Genomic DNA, 14,089 nt, shown 5'->3' with positions numbered 1-14,089 from the left:
TGCCAAGTGCTGAGAGTCTATATTTTGTACAGACCAAAAAACAATTTTTTTGTTTTTTTTCTAAACATGGCTTATGGAAGAAGAAATCCAGCTCAGTGTGGTTGGCAATGAACATATTTAAAATATGTGGAAGTCTGAAAAGAATCCTTTGAAAATACAATACATTGCAAGTCACTGATTACCCATTTAATAGTAATCCATTAAAGTGGTTGAACTGTGCAATGTACCTGGAAAGTTTACAGTTGCTTCTGTGCAGTTTTTGCCTCTAAACCTATAAATACAGGATTCAACCACATTTTCTGCTTGTATATACAGACTATATTGTAATGTTGACATCTATAAAGTACAGAGGGTTGGGTTATCTGCTAATTTACAGTAAATGCAACAGAATCCTTTGTCACCAAGTATTATAGTAAGTATATAGTAACAGCATTTATTCATCATGTGTGCACTTTTTCTAGAATCAAAACAATAACAATGAATTACTGCTTTAACTTAAGTGTTGTTCTGAAAACACATCAGTACCTGTATGAAATAGGACTGTCAACTCTGCTGATTCATATGTCCACAGGGATGGAAAGATCAAAACACAAGACGATCAAGCGCTACCAGTCTGACAGGTTGACTGCGACAGAAAGAAAGCAGGAAGGACACACACTAAGAAAATCTTTGAAAAACATAGGGCAGTCATTTACCATCTCACTCGCCTGCGTTTCAATCTCACCTGCTGATAAACCCACTGACTTCCTGGGACTGACTCATCTGCCTCTATCTGTGTGCTTACTCCGTCTTTGTCTTTCACCCACCACCTCTGTCTTTCTCTCTGCACTCCTTCTTTCTAATGAACCCTATCTCGAACCCTTTACAAGATGATCTGACACGTCAAACACACCCTTTTCTAATCTGTTCAGGGTAAATTCAAGATATTTGTTAGCCTGGTTGGGTGGGTAGGGTACACCAGTCAAACTGTGTATAAGGAAAAAAAAAAGATTTGGATTTCTTAAGTCCTGTAAATGTGGTGAAAAGGATTTTTTAGTATAAGCATGACAGCTGTGTTTCACTTGCCTGCCTCCCATCCTAATCCCTCCATGCCATGCAGCGAGACAGCCTGTATCTCTCTGACGCAAAGACACATGCATGACAATTTGGCAGACTCACTTCTGAGGTGCCCACTTTGTCCAGACAGAGCACAGAGGCTCCGTTGTCCCACCCCAAGGACGGAGTGGCGGACTGTGCATCAGTAATAAGCCCATTGAACACAATGACAGGTTTCATAGAGATAGAGCCGAGGCTTTGAGTCAACAGAGGATACATTCCCTCATTTAATAAGTGAGCCTCTCCCAACATACTGCTTGGTGTGGAATTACAGTAGTGTGATTCACTTGAGTTAGGATAGTCATTCAGTACACTGCAGGCTATTCATAATGGGAAATAATGACCATACCAGAATATATTAACACAGACGAACAGATTGGAGCTATTTTCTGTAAGAAATCTATTATGTAACATCCATTAAGTCTAATGTTATAATAAGAAATGTCTTTAAAGAAAAAAGGGAAATTATGTTTATCATGTTCATCTTTTTAGCATCGTCTTTAAAGGGATAGTTTGACATTTTAAGAAACATGCTCATTCATTTTCTGTCGGAGAGTTATATGAAAATATTGATTCCACTCCTGTGTCCACTATAGGCTCTCATGTCTGTCCATTATGTCTTAAATAGTGTGGCTCAGGAGGTAAAGCAGAAGGTCGGTGGTTTGATCCCCAACTCCACCTGTCCATGGGTTCCTGGGCAAGATACTCAACCCCAAATTACTCCTGACGTTGTGTGAGTGTGTGCGTGAATGTGAGTTTTAATATAAGGTAAATGAGCAGCAGAAACATTGTAAAGTGCTTTGAATAAAAGCTGCTATATAAACAAAGCCATTTGAATATAATGCTGAAGCCAGCAGCTGTTTAGTTTAGCTTAGCAAAGACTGTAAAACAAGGGGAAACTGGCTCAGCCCAAAGATTTAAAAACAAAAATCTGCCTACCAGCACCTGTCACTAATTAACATACTATATCTTGTTTGTTTACTGTTGATCTGTACAAGAACTAGATCTGTACTTAAAGTCCCTCTTCACTCAAAAATGTTTTTTCTTCTTGTTCCTACAGTTGAATGTTTGATTAGTTTCTGTATTTGCAGCGTTTGACACTAAAAGGCTGTTTTCACATTCATCTGCTGAAAGTGGAAAGTTTCTTTGTGCTCATTGAAAATCCAATTTTAAGGGGCGAGCCTACAAGCAGGATTTGTGACATCACAACTAGTTAAATAAAAGTAATATTTAACTTACACAAACATGATGTGGAAGCTTGAAGCCTCCACTGTGCAAACACTGAGAATGGACTTTACGGTGATGTAGGAGACATCTTGTGTCCAGCAGGAAAACTTCTGAAATTAAATATATTTGCATATTTATAGATTCCTGGATTTTTAATGAGGGAGAAGAAGTTGGTGTCATTTTAACAAGATAATTCAACTTTTTAATGGAAAAACCATATTGGACACAAATTATTATTCAAAGTAGAGTATTTTACATGTATCTTAAAACATGTCTAGGGTAGGATCTTTAATTGTAAAAATGTCATTTGCTGTTTTATGGGATCTCTACTTGACTGGACCTTTTCTTGGCTGAGCAGTTGCCAGGTAACAAGCAGACACTCCAGGAAGTTACTTCTCAGTGGCTTTTGTTAGCATTGGACAGAAACATGCTAGCTGTTTCCCTCTGTTTCCAGTCTTTGTGCTAAGCTAAGATAACCGGCTGCTGGTTGTAGCTTCATATTTAAACCTGCATTAACTGATTTTTTTTGGCCACTTGAGTGCAGCAGAAACAGCAACAGCAACATTAGCATCTATTTGGAGTTGTGTTTCTGTCCACAAGATGAATGAAAGTATATTCACTCTCCTTTTAGCTCTGTTTTGGTCTCCACAAACTCCTAAGGGAAATGTCTGAATCTTTAGCAGCTAAGCTTGGTGCTACGTTCACAGTCGCTAACTTGATGGACAGGTGAGTCTATCAAAGCTTGCTTCTTTTTTTTGCTGGAATTGGAAACAGGGTTTTATAAGAGCAGTTGACACAAGATCCGAACAGTAAATTTGCAGCTGGAAAACCAGTTTAAATATGCTTAAACGCTTCATAGGGTTGGGTGATGATTCTCTGTGTGTTGGCAACACCTTTCACATTAGTAATTAGGTCGCCTCCAGACATGTTTTAAGATTCATATAAAATACTCAACTCTGAATAATAATTAATATCCAAAGTATTTCTTCCACAAAAAATAATAAATTATCTTGTTAAAATCCTTGAAATGCCATCTCCTCCTTCTCCCTCATTTCTCCCAGAATCTGTAAATATGCAAATATATATATATTATCCTGCTGGATGTCTCCTACGTCACTGTAAAGTCTCAGTGTTTGTGAACTGGAGGCTTCAAGTTTCCACATCACACTTGTGTAAACTGAATATTGGACCAGGACTGGCTTCAAAACTAGTTGTGATGTCACAAATCCTGTTTATAGACCCACCCCTTAAATCAGATTTTCAGTGAGCACAGAGAAACTTTCCATTTTCAGCAGATGAATGTGAAAACAGCCTTCTAGTGTCAAACTCTGCACATACAGACAGGGAAAAAATGAAAGGAAAAACCAGTACAGGCCTGAATGTTTGACCCCTACAGTGAGGGGATCTGGTGGCTCTGTTATGCTTTGGGAGGCATTTTGCTGGCATGGTTTGGGTCCACTTGTCCCCTTAGAGGGAAGAGTCACTGCAAATCAATACACAGTTGTTCCGGGTGATCACCTTTATTCTATGATGAAACATTTCTATCCTGATGGGAGTGGTCTCTTCCAGGATGACAATGACCCAATTCACAAGGCAGAAGGGTCACTGAATGGTTTATGAGTATGAAAATGATGTGAATCATACGTTATGGCCTTCACAGTCACCAGATCTCAACCCAACTGAACACTAAATGAGGGTATATCTTTTTGAAGAATGGTGATAACAGTTTGTCACCTGTCTGTACATCATCCTGCACAGTGAAGCTTAAACTTTCAACTTGTAGGAACAAGAAGAAAAACATTTTTGAGTGAAGGGGGACTTTAAATTTTACATTTTTATCCACCACCATCATAACCCTCATCCCAAGGCAACATTCTTCCATCGCTACTACTACCATCCTCCTCCTCATCATCAGCTCCTTCATCATCCTCATCCCTTTAGTAGTGCGCAGCCCTCGTGCGCCCGCGTGCGCCGCCTGTCCTTTAAATTCATTATTTCCCTTGCGTTTTTTTTCTCTCATCCCCCCCTGCTCCATCTTAACGCGGAAGTCAATGACGCACCACTAGACACAGCTGCTCAGCGGGGGCAATGAAATAAACAAAAAACGTCGTCATTCGGTGCCAAACACAGCGGTGAGTGTCTTCTTTTGTGTGTCAGTAGGAATATGGAGCGACATTTGGTCCAATGCAGCTATGCGTCCGTCCACACTGAGGTTCCTCTGTCTCCGCTGCGCCTCTCGCTTTATTAAATCCTACCGGAGGCAGCTGACGGTCGGTCGGGCGGACTGACGGACGTGCGTCTGGACTGTGCTGGGATGTGATTGCGTGAGAATTTGCTTTTTTTATTGCCCACTATAGAGGCTCGACAGTCGGTCACCGCAGCCTGTTGTGACTAAAAGGTATGGAAATTCAGTTCAATGCGAGCTGCAGCAAAATTCAGCAACGCGCTTGTGTCTGCTGAATTGTCTGCTGTTTTTAATGAATTTATTGATTAGGTTTGTCCATTCTGCACGTGCTTGTGACTCAGGATGACACGTAGTGTTGTGTCCGAGCAAGCCTTTGTTAGTTTTCCCCCGTAGCCTTGTGACCCTCAGTTTGTGCTGGAATAAGATGGCACAGCAGGTCATGAAGATGTAATTTATTGCATTATCGCACGGTTAAACATCAAGGTGTTTTTTTGACCGTCTGTGCTGTCCTGGGATGCTGCTCTCTTGTGTTTTTAATAGGAAAAAATCTGAGGTCACAGTGCGGCAGCAGCGGGTCTGTCCCCTTTAGTTCACCATAGTAGATCAATAGGTGTGTTGCAGTCAAATTTGCATTACGGGCTACAGATGTGATCTGCACAGCTTGTTATGTCTCTCTGGGCATTTATAAGTGTATCTTCATATGTGCAGGGGACTTTAGGTCTGACGCGCACTGCCCCTTATTATGAGCCATAATAAAGCCAGAAGGAGCGCCCTACATAGCCGCACTGCTTCTACAAGCTACAGCTGCCTCAGAACACTATTAACAGCGATTTCTAGTTTCGTTTTCAGCTCAACCTCAACAACACAGCGTTTCCACCCTTACATGAAGCTATAAAATGTAGCTTTGCCTGATCAATAGTCAGCGTTGTACCCATTCTGTCATCACACCCTGTAGTCAGACTTCATTGTTACACAGGCTCTCACATTACACTCTGTCTTCTTATTGGCTGCAGGATCAGCTTTCCTCGGTTTGTTCCTTCTTACACTTCTATCCTGCTGTGTGCCATGATACTGTGTAGTCAGTCTGTGTGTGTGTGTGTGTGTATTGCAGTTGCAGCTTTGTAAATCCTTTTTAAAGGTGTAGCAAAGCAACTGCCATGCACTTGAAAGCTTTCGGTTGTCACTTCCACTGTATGGGTGCCTGCTGCTGTGGTTTTGTTTTCACTAGGAGGGCAAACCTTTCCAGTCATCTTCATTCCAGGGTTTCTGCTTCTTGTCAGACAGCTTCTTGTAATGCCATCTTCAGCATTAAGCAGGCTTCAGTGTGGTGTTTAGCTGAGGAAGAACCAGCTGCGTCTGTCTGTGTGTGTTACATCACTGTAGCCTTTGGTTACGTCTTTTCCAGTGTTGTGAAATACTGAGGACTTGTTGCGATAAGAAGCCTCATTGTCCCCGTTGGTATCTGTGGAGTGTGCATGCATAAACTTGCAGATAACACAATGCTTATTCTCTCTGTTGTGCTGCTGTGTAACTAATCCTGCCTCCTCACATGGGATTACCGAATATAGATTGGCTTCTTTTCCACAAAAACTCTGTTTCAATTTCTGACACAGTTGAGTGTTTGAAGAACGGCGGCGGACGGTGGCCTTTTTGCAGGCAGAGCAGTTGGAGCTCTAATCTTGGTTTCATAAATGAGCTGAACAAAAGACATTTCTTGGCTTTGAAAACAAAGTAATTGGGAACGCTTTTAATTTACAGTGGCAGTCTGAGGAAGTTAAGGGCAAAAAAGAGAAGTCAGACTTTTTAGTCGTGATCTGTTTTCAACTTTTATATTATTAGATGAATTACAGCAATGATATCAAATGTTCAGGGTTAGATTTTTTTGTTTATAGCAGACAGTAATAAGTAGGAAATCATATCAAGATAGGAAGAAGAGGAACTTTACCCTAGTATCTTTTTTTCTCTGTAAGTTTGACTCCATAACACTGACTGCTCTTGCAGCATAAAATCCTTTTTATTTATATGACCACCTCATGTGGTTGAGTCTGCTTCCCTTCTACTGTCCACTCTTCCTGGACGCCCTTCCTGACCGTGTTGACTGTGTGCCATTCTGACAGCGAGGGATTTTGCAGGTATCAACAAGCATTTGTGAAAAATCTCATCTCTCCCTGAGCTGTCAACAGACTCTGAATTCATCAGTCGCCCCTTGCAGAACCAACTATTGCGAGAAATGAGAAGTAAAGTCATAATTATGATTCTGAACAGAAGGAAGAGGGGCGACTGAGACTGTGTCTGTTAAGCTGCTAACACTGAGCACGAAGGAGCCTGCAGTCTTAATGGACTGCGCCATTGTGTGCTTGCAAATTAACTCATACTTTCTGTCTTCAGAGATATGTTCTGAGGAAAGTAATTTGAGGGCGGAAAGAATGCAATCAAAAGTATCTGACGGCTCCGTTAGTTGCTTTCTGCCAATTAACTACTGTCATTGTTTGACACAATTGGTCGTGACGGTGAATTGCGCCTCCCACAGTATTTTACAATGTGGAACAGAGGATGGATTTGACAGCCCCTATTGTACTATTCTGTAGATGTTTCAATCAAATTCAATTGATTAACACCCAAAAACATTTCAACTTGCTGAAAGGTTTCAGAAAAAAGGGTTTCAGTTCTGGTTTATCCACTGCAGTCCACATCTTTGTTTTGGCAAATTAGTTTGTTACAACTGTACACCAGCTGTTCTTACTAAACTTACACAGTAAGATGAAAAAGGCATTTTGTCATAACAGGGCTGCAACTAACAATTGTCACAATTATTAATTCATCAGGAATTTATTTTTCTCGACTAATTCTTTGATCTGTGTGTGTCAGAGCCCAAGGTGACGTCTTAACTTGGCTTGTTTTGTCTAACCAGCAGCCCAAAACCCAAAGATGTTAAATTTGCTGTCAGACAAGACAAATAAACGCTGAAAATATTCACATTGAAGAAGCTAGAATCAGTTAATGTTTGGCATTTTGTCCTTGAAGAATGACCTCAGCATGAATTGATTATCATTGTTGCAGATTGTTTTTCTGTTGATCCGCTCTATCCCATAATCATTGTGTATTTTTAAATGGATTTGGGGGAAAAAAAAGGCTTGATCTCAAAAATTCATAGCTTGTTGATTGATTATTTGACAAAGTTTACACAGCTAATTACCCTCATCAACAAGACAAAGTAAGCCCTAGTGTTTCTGTCATTAGAAACACAGACACTTCCTTTTTTGCAGCATTTCCTGTAAACAGTGTTATTGGAGCATGTGATAGTGTTCTAGTTTACCAGAACACTTAGTAGATAGCAGATAGTAATTTTAACCACAGTCAATCAACAGCTGTTTTCTTTAGTATTTTCTATTTTTAATGTCAACCTGTTTCAAAATGGCACCTGCACACACAGTTCTCTGACTCACACTGCATTTCTGCGTCAGCTGCGTACCCCTGTCTCCACACTCTGTTGGTTAATCTGTAAAATAATAATTGACTTCCATGAACAGGAAATGGACCCAGCCAACAAAACTCAGTCTTCACATGTATCCTGTTCCCTTTTTACAGGAATATGTGCGTGTGTTACTCAGGATGTGGGTTTTTCTGGACTCTTGTGACTGTACAGAAGCCATGATAGTGTCAGTCATTACCTCCATTTACTAGACGTCCAGTTTAGCAAGTTTTTTTTTTTTTCGACTGAACTAATTAAAAGTATATTAACAATATCACCATCATTTGGCAGCTGCAAATGTACCTGCACCGTGTGGACTTTGCACAGCTGTCCCGTACTGCTTTTGTTATCTGATCCAGGACTATAATCGTATGAATACATCCCCTGCTAGTCTTGTTGTATCAGCCTTGCTGGGCTATAATGTAATAACATAATAAAGGTATCATACTGTGTCGTTCCTCTTTGGCCCCAGTGCACTAACCTAATCCTGGCTGGCTTGCTACTGTTTCCCACTGTGGCTGGCCTTGTCTTCGTCCGTAGGGAATAGAGTATCGATCCAATCTAATGACTTCCTCCCATGGATGATGTCATACACCCCTGTGAATTAAACCTCACTGGAGTAATGATAAAACATAGGTATTGGGGCAACAGGACATTGTTTTATATTGATACTTCTTACAGGTCTTAAGTAGGCCGCTTTACTCAGACTTACAACATTTATATGCGGTTGCATATGTGCGTGTTGCGCGGGTGCAATGAAATTATAAAGTACGGCATGCAGGAGGGGGGAGTGCTCGACAGCTGCTATACATCAGCCGTGCAGAGGTGCTGGCTCAGCTGAATGGATTGTAGGATGGCACTGCTGCAGGTAGTGGTCTATAGTTGATGATATCATTAGAGCTTTCACAGTCTCTCCAAGATTTCTAGCTAGTGGTGGCAAGAAGTGGGCAAGGGAAAGAAGAAATATCTCAGTAGTGCTTTATTACAATACAGTATGTTGCCACAGTGTAGCCAGACACAACTCCCACCTCAGCAAATGTAACGACTTCTGTTTAACTCTGATTTATAGGTTTGAGCTTGTGTCCACATCTTCCAAATTATATTATACTTGCTATTTTGAGCTCATATGCTGCTGTTAAACTCAAGTAGCTGGACCTGAATTGTCTCTTGTGTGTAGTATCTGTTTGGCGGACTGACTCCAGACTTGATACATGACTTTTGGATCAGCAGTGCTGACAGCGGCATCTTGAAAAAAGGAGCAACTGATCAGAATGATGTGACAGTGTGGAAATAGGAATGAAAATTGGCTTTAGGTTCTGCATTAGGAACAGAGTCTCGGTGTATTTCATGTATATGGATTGCTTTGTATGCATCTGCCAACAGTCTATCCAGCTGCAATGTGACCATAGTATATCTGTACTGTAAATAGTCACTGACATTTCTGCAGACTGTTGGACGCATGGCAGAAAATCCAACTTTATTTGATGTATTTTTTGAAAGCTGAGTGACTCAAGTTCTGCTAATGGAGATTTTATCAGTCCTAGCATGTTGAACCAAACTGTTTTTCTGAACTTTGATTCATAAAAGCATCACTTATTCAAGCTATAGTTCAGTTTTCAAGCCTTTTAAACCAACACTCTACACTGCATGCTGCTTTACATCACTACTGACTATTTTCTACAGCATATCATATTTGATTAGATTTCTGAAAGCCGGTCAGCCCTCCATTTTCATCACTTTTGCTGGAATAAAAAAAATCATCTTGCAGAAACTTGCTTGACAGATAATCCATCATAGTGATCACGTGTCCCAAAGTTGATTTTTGTTAAAGCTTCAACTTTATTGATGCTCACATTGATTTCAAAGTGTTTGTCTTCTGGTGTGTTCGAGTTGTGGTGATGACCGGACAAATGTCCACATCAACTGTCTGAATCAACATTTTTCTTTTGGTTGTATCCATTTTGCTTGTTGTTTGTTTTCAGGGTAAATAGCACTTCAGTGAAAGGCTGTTAAATAATCAAGTTGGAGGTTGTGGATGTCTGATTTTCTCTCTGCATCAGTCTTTTCAAGTCAACACTCGTGTGCAGCAATCAAGTTTGTACTTTAGTTAGTTCAACTTGAATGTTAACTGTGCGGAAAAATGTCTCGCCTGTACAGGTTGATTTCCATACAGTAATAAAATATATGGAAATTAATAGCTGTTGGAGTAAAGAAAAAGGCATTTGTAAGAAAAATGCAAAGTATGCTATGCTAAAGTCATCGTCCGTGACCTTTTCTATCTGAATGCATTTCTTGTTTTGCCTCCGTCTGATCTCACTTATATTATGCAGTAACGATTCGTCTTAGTCTTCTCATGGAAGTTTCTATATTTTCTTCTAAACACACGGCATCAGCAGCACTGTTTTGTTTGGCCTAACTGGAGGAAAAACTGGGTAATTGGCACGGGTAGCAGCCGCTGTGGCCGGGCAGACAAAGAAAAGAGTTTAGATGTCGTTGTGTTTTAAACACCAATTGTCATGCCATGTCTGGGAAGTGCCGTGCAACTTGTGGAACTTTTTTTGGGGCTTTTTCTTTTGGAACATTATCAATCCACCATTCCTTTGCAATTTACTTGAGTGTTTGTAAACAGTAGAGATATAATCAACTGCTTTTTAATGTGGCCTTCAGCAAACCAACAACAGAATGAGTCCCTACTGTCATCTCATCATGAATGTGAAATTAATTTGTTGCTATTTGTCTCTGTTGTTCCCCATCGATTGTTTCTGGCTCTTGCTGGTGGTGTTCTGATTGCCAAAGGAGGTTTGCTGCTTGTAATTTTTACATAAGCGCCTTCATGACTTTAAATCTCATCAAGTACATCCATGTCAGCAGCAAAAATAATTCCATCCCTAAATCCCTACCATGCTTTAGAATATCCCTTGATTCTTTGATCATTTTAATTCAATCCTGAGTGTGCTGCGGTTATTAATGCTTTAAATAATTAATTCATCTTGCTATTGTACAAATTAGTTCTGTAGATGTAGCTTTGGTGTGATCACATGGAGAGTTGCGGTAACATCCAAACATCCAGGTGAACAGCTGTAATGATCGGTAAGATTGGTTAATTGCCTTTTCTTGACAAGCTTTAGCATAATGTAAGCTGTCCAGGGAGGGATTAAGATAGCTGCTCTTTCAGGTCTTGGGTAATGAGACTGACATGACATTTCCTGCTGATTATGACGTTATTAGGACTCAGCACAGACAAATGTGCTGATTATGGCTCTGTAACAACCAGCGTTTTTAGCCTCAAGGCTGTAAAATGAGTTGAACAAATTGTTCCTCAAGCCGCTGAAGGGGCTGTTTTTGTGGCTTTGTATTTGTATGTGCAGCATCACATGTGTCAGACTTGTGCAACCTGTGCGCACTGAGTGACACAAAGGTTTGCTTGGTTTTGTCATGGGTAGCTTATAATGGAGACACAAAGGTCTTATTATCCCAATTACAAAGAGATGAGGGTGCCTGTGCTTGTGGAGGTTGCTGGGTCCCTTTGTCAAACCAGCCAGTCATCTTCATTTGTTCCGTTACCTTGGATATGACTGCTGCAAGGAGGATGTGGGTCTAAATCAAGACCTCTCTTGATGTGTCAAAGTGGCAAATGAATAACAGCCAACACTCCATATCTGCGTCATGTCTCATCATCCAGTACAAACATCACCCTATAACTCGTAGCCATGCAGGAAGTTCTGGTTTTATTTATTCGCAGAGGTTTCGAGATATTTCTGTCGCCACTAAAAAACAGCAGAAGTAAAACTGAAACAATTAGCCGATTAATCGATTAGTTAATTGACAAGCAGCTATTTTGATAACCATTTTATTGTTACAGTGATTTTTCCAGCAGAAACACTGAACATTTTCTGGTTTCAACTTCTCACTGAAACTTTTCTTTGTCATCTATGAACTGAATATTTTTGAGTTTTGGACTGTTGTTTGGGTATAAAACAAGCCATTTAAATGCCACCCTGGCCTCTGGTAAATTCTGATGACCTTTTTTCACTGTTTTCTGACATTTCATAGACAAAATGATTTATCTGCTAATTGAGAAAATGATCCGCAGACTATTTTGTATGAATGCCTTTTTGTAGTGTGGCATGGTGCTCAAAGCATTGAAGAACACCCAGAAGCAGTCTGTCTTCCCAGAAACCATGTTACTCAGATCTCACTGTGAACAGTGATGACTTTTTAACAAGTATTTTGGGGGCATTTTATGCCTTTATTAGATAGAGAACAGGAAATGAGAGGAGAGAGAGCAGGGGGGATGACATGCAAGAAAGATCTCCTGCTGGACTCGAACCAGGAACGTTGAGATTACACGATGATTGTTCACTAGGCCGCCAGAACGCCCCCGAAACTACTTTGTAACGATGACATAGTCCCTAAAACTGAATAGATATCACAAGGGATACATGAGAGAATTGGATTTTTTGTGGTGACCTGGCCTTTTAAGATGAAGACTGATTATCTTTCTACTAGTTGTAATATTAGGTTTTCCTGGATTTGATTTAGTATCTGCAGATGTCTGTTATGCCGCAGAGTATATTTGCTGGTTAACTGCTGTGTAAGTGACTGCTGGAGGCCACACTGACACAGTCATTTAGATGCTTTTTCGGCTGCTGGCGAGTCAACCGCCATCCAGACCAGCAGCCTCTCAAGCTGTCTCTCAGTGTGTGGTTTCCTGAGCTGACACTCAACTACACACACGCACACATTTCACATCTGCTGGTTCATGGAGCGCTGTGGTGGGCTGTTACTGCCTGCTGGTCCATAACTCCTCCACACAGAGCCGGGTTATTCTGCGAAGTAGAAGGAAGATAAACACTAGCCTGAGGGATGGAGTGGTCATTGTGTTGAGAAGCACTCACTTACCAGCAACAGGGTTGTGTTTACTGGTAATATCAGGACGGTGGTTACAATGGAAATGCTTTCAGTTTCTCTTCTGGTGGTGCTTGTTTTTTTTTTTTTTTCATTTCCTCATTCCTAAGCTGAACTGGCCCCCTTTTCTTGAATGCTAGTGTGAACGTTAGTATTGATAACATACAGAGAGATACTGCACAGCCATGTTAGTATCGTGTACATGTTGTTAGTAGCTTTGCAGGCTGACCCCTTATCAGTTTTTAAGGCGTCAACCTTAAAAACACTAGCAGCTATAGTTTCCTGGTGAAACACAGGCTGTATCTTGTTTGGCTGACACAGCTAATCAGTCAGTGTTGGGTAATTTTTGTTGGAACTGACCGTAACAGTAAAACTTACAGGAAACCAGTGGGTGAATCCCTTAATAGCCCTTCGAAGAAGTTGTGATATTCTTTAAGTAAAAGCCTCCCTTGACTCATGGAATAAACTTGACCATCTTATATAAAAGCACATACAAGGAGTTAAGATTAAGTAAGCAGCTTGACTGGTCTCTGAAAATTTACTTCCAGTCTTTGTTGCTTTATCCCGGTTTTTGTGTGTGTTTTTTTTTTTTTTTTTTTTATTAAGAATTTGTGCTTTGAGGTTAAATTAGTGGGAGTGAGGAAGGCTACCTACAGTAGATGCTGTGCTACATGTTTATTCCATCTCGCCATCCCAATATTCATGAGGGTAAGTGCCTGGTCTTCATCTTCTTTTCGCTAGCAGCCTTTCGTTCATCAGTAATAAAAACTAATACACCAAGGTTGTCTGTGTGTAGTTAGAGTCATTGTTGTATCAGCATTGAAGTAATCGTTGATCTGTATGGTTGGAGGGGCTCTCAGAACTCTGCCATTCAAAAATTATAAATTTAGAAATGCAACGATTAGTTAATCAGTCAATAGACAGAAAATCAATCAGCCAACTGTTTGGATAATCAAGTATCATCATTTAAGTAGTTTTTCAAGCAAAAATGTCAAAACAATTGATGATTCCAGCTTCTGAGATGGGAGAATTTGTTGCTTTTCCTTGTCTTTACATATAGTAAATTTAATATTTTCAGGTTTTTGGACTGCTGATTGGACAAAATAAGACATTTGCTTACATCAACTTGGTCTCGCAGCCCTATATTTGATTGGCTTGTGCCCGTTCTGATTGAAAATCACGAGTTATATTTCATATAGTAC

General features: G+C 40.3%; 1 protein-coding gene across 4 annotated transcripts in view; it reads left to right on the top strand.

Annotated features, from left to right (window-relative positions):
* The first annotated feature begins 2,948 nt into the window (after positions 1-2,948).
* march8 (membrane-associated ring finger (C3HC4) 8) overlaps positions 2,949-14,089 on the top strand; it is an 80,189-nt gene continuing 69,048 nt past the window's right edge. The window contains exon 1 of one of the 4 annotated variants that reach the window (XM_042433281.1): positions 2,949-3,048. The gene's annotated coding sequence lies outside the window, so the exon portion shown is untranslated. The other 3 variants (XM_042433279.1, XM_042433282.1, XM_042433280.1) reach the window with 3 other exon arrangements.

This window comes from Thunnus maccoyii, chromosome 14 (assembly GCF_910596095.1).
Source record: "Thunnus maccoyii chromosome 14, fThuMac1.1, whole genome shotgun sequence".
Classification (NCBI taxonomy): domain Eukaryota; kingdom Metazoa; phylum Chordata; class Actinopteri; order Scombriformes; family Scombridae; genus Thunnus; species Thunnus maccoyii.
The sequence above is the reverse complement of the archived record's forward strand: the minus strand, read 5'-3'. Positions and strand labels throughout refer to the sequence as shown.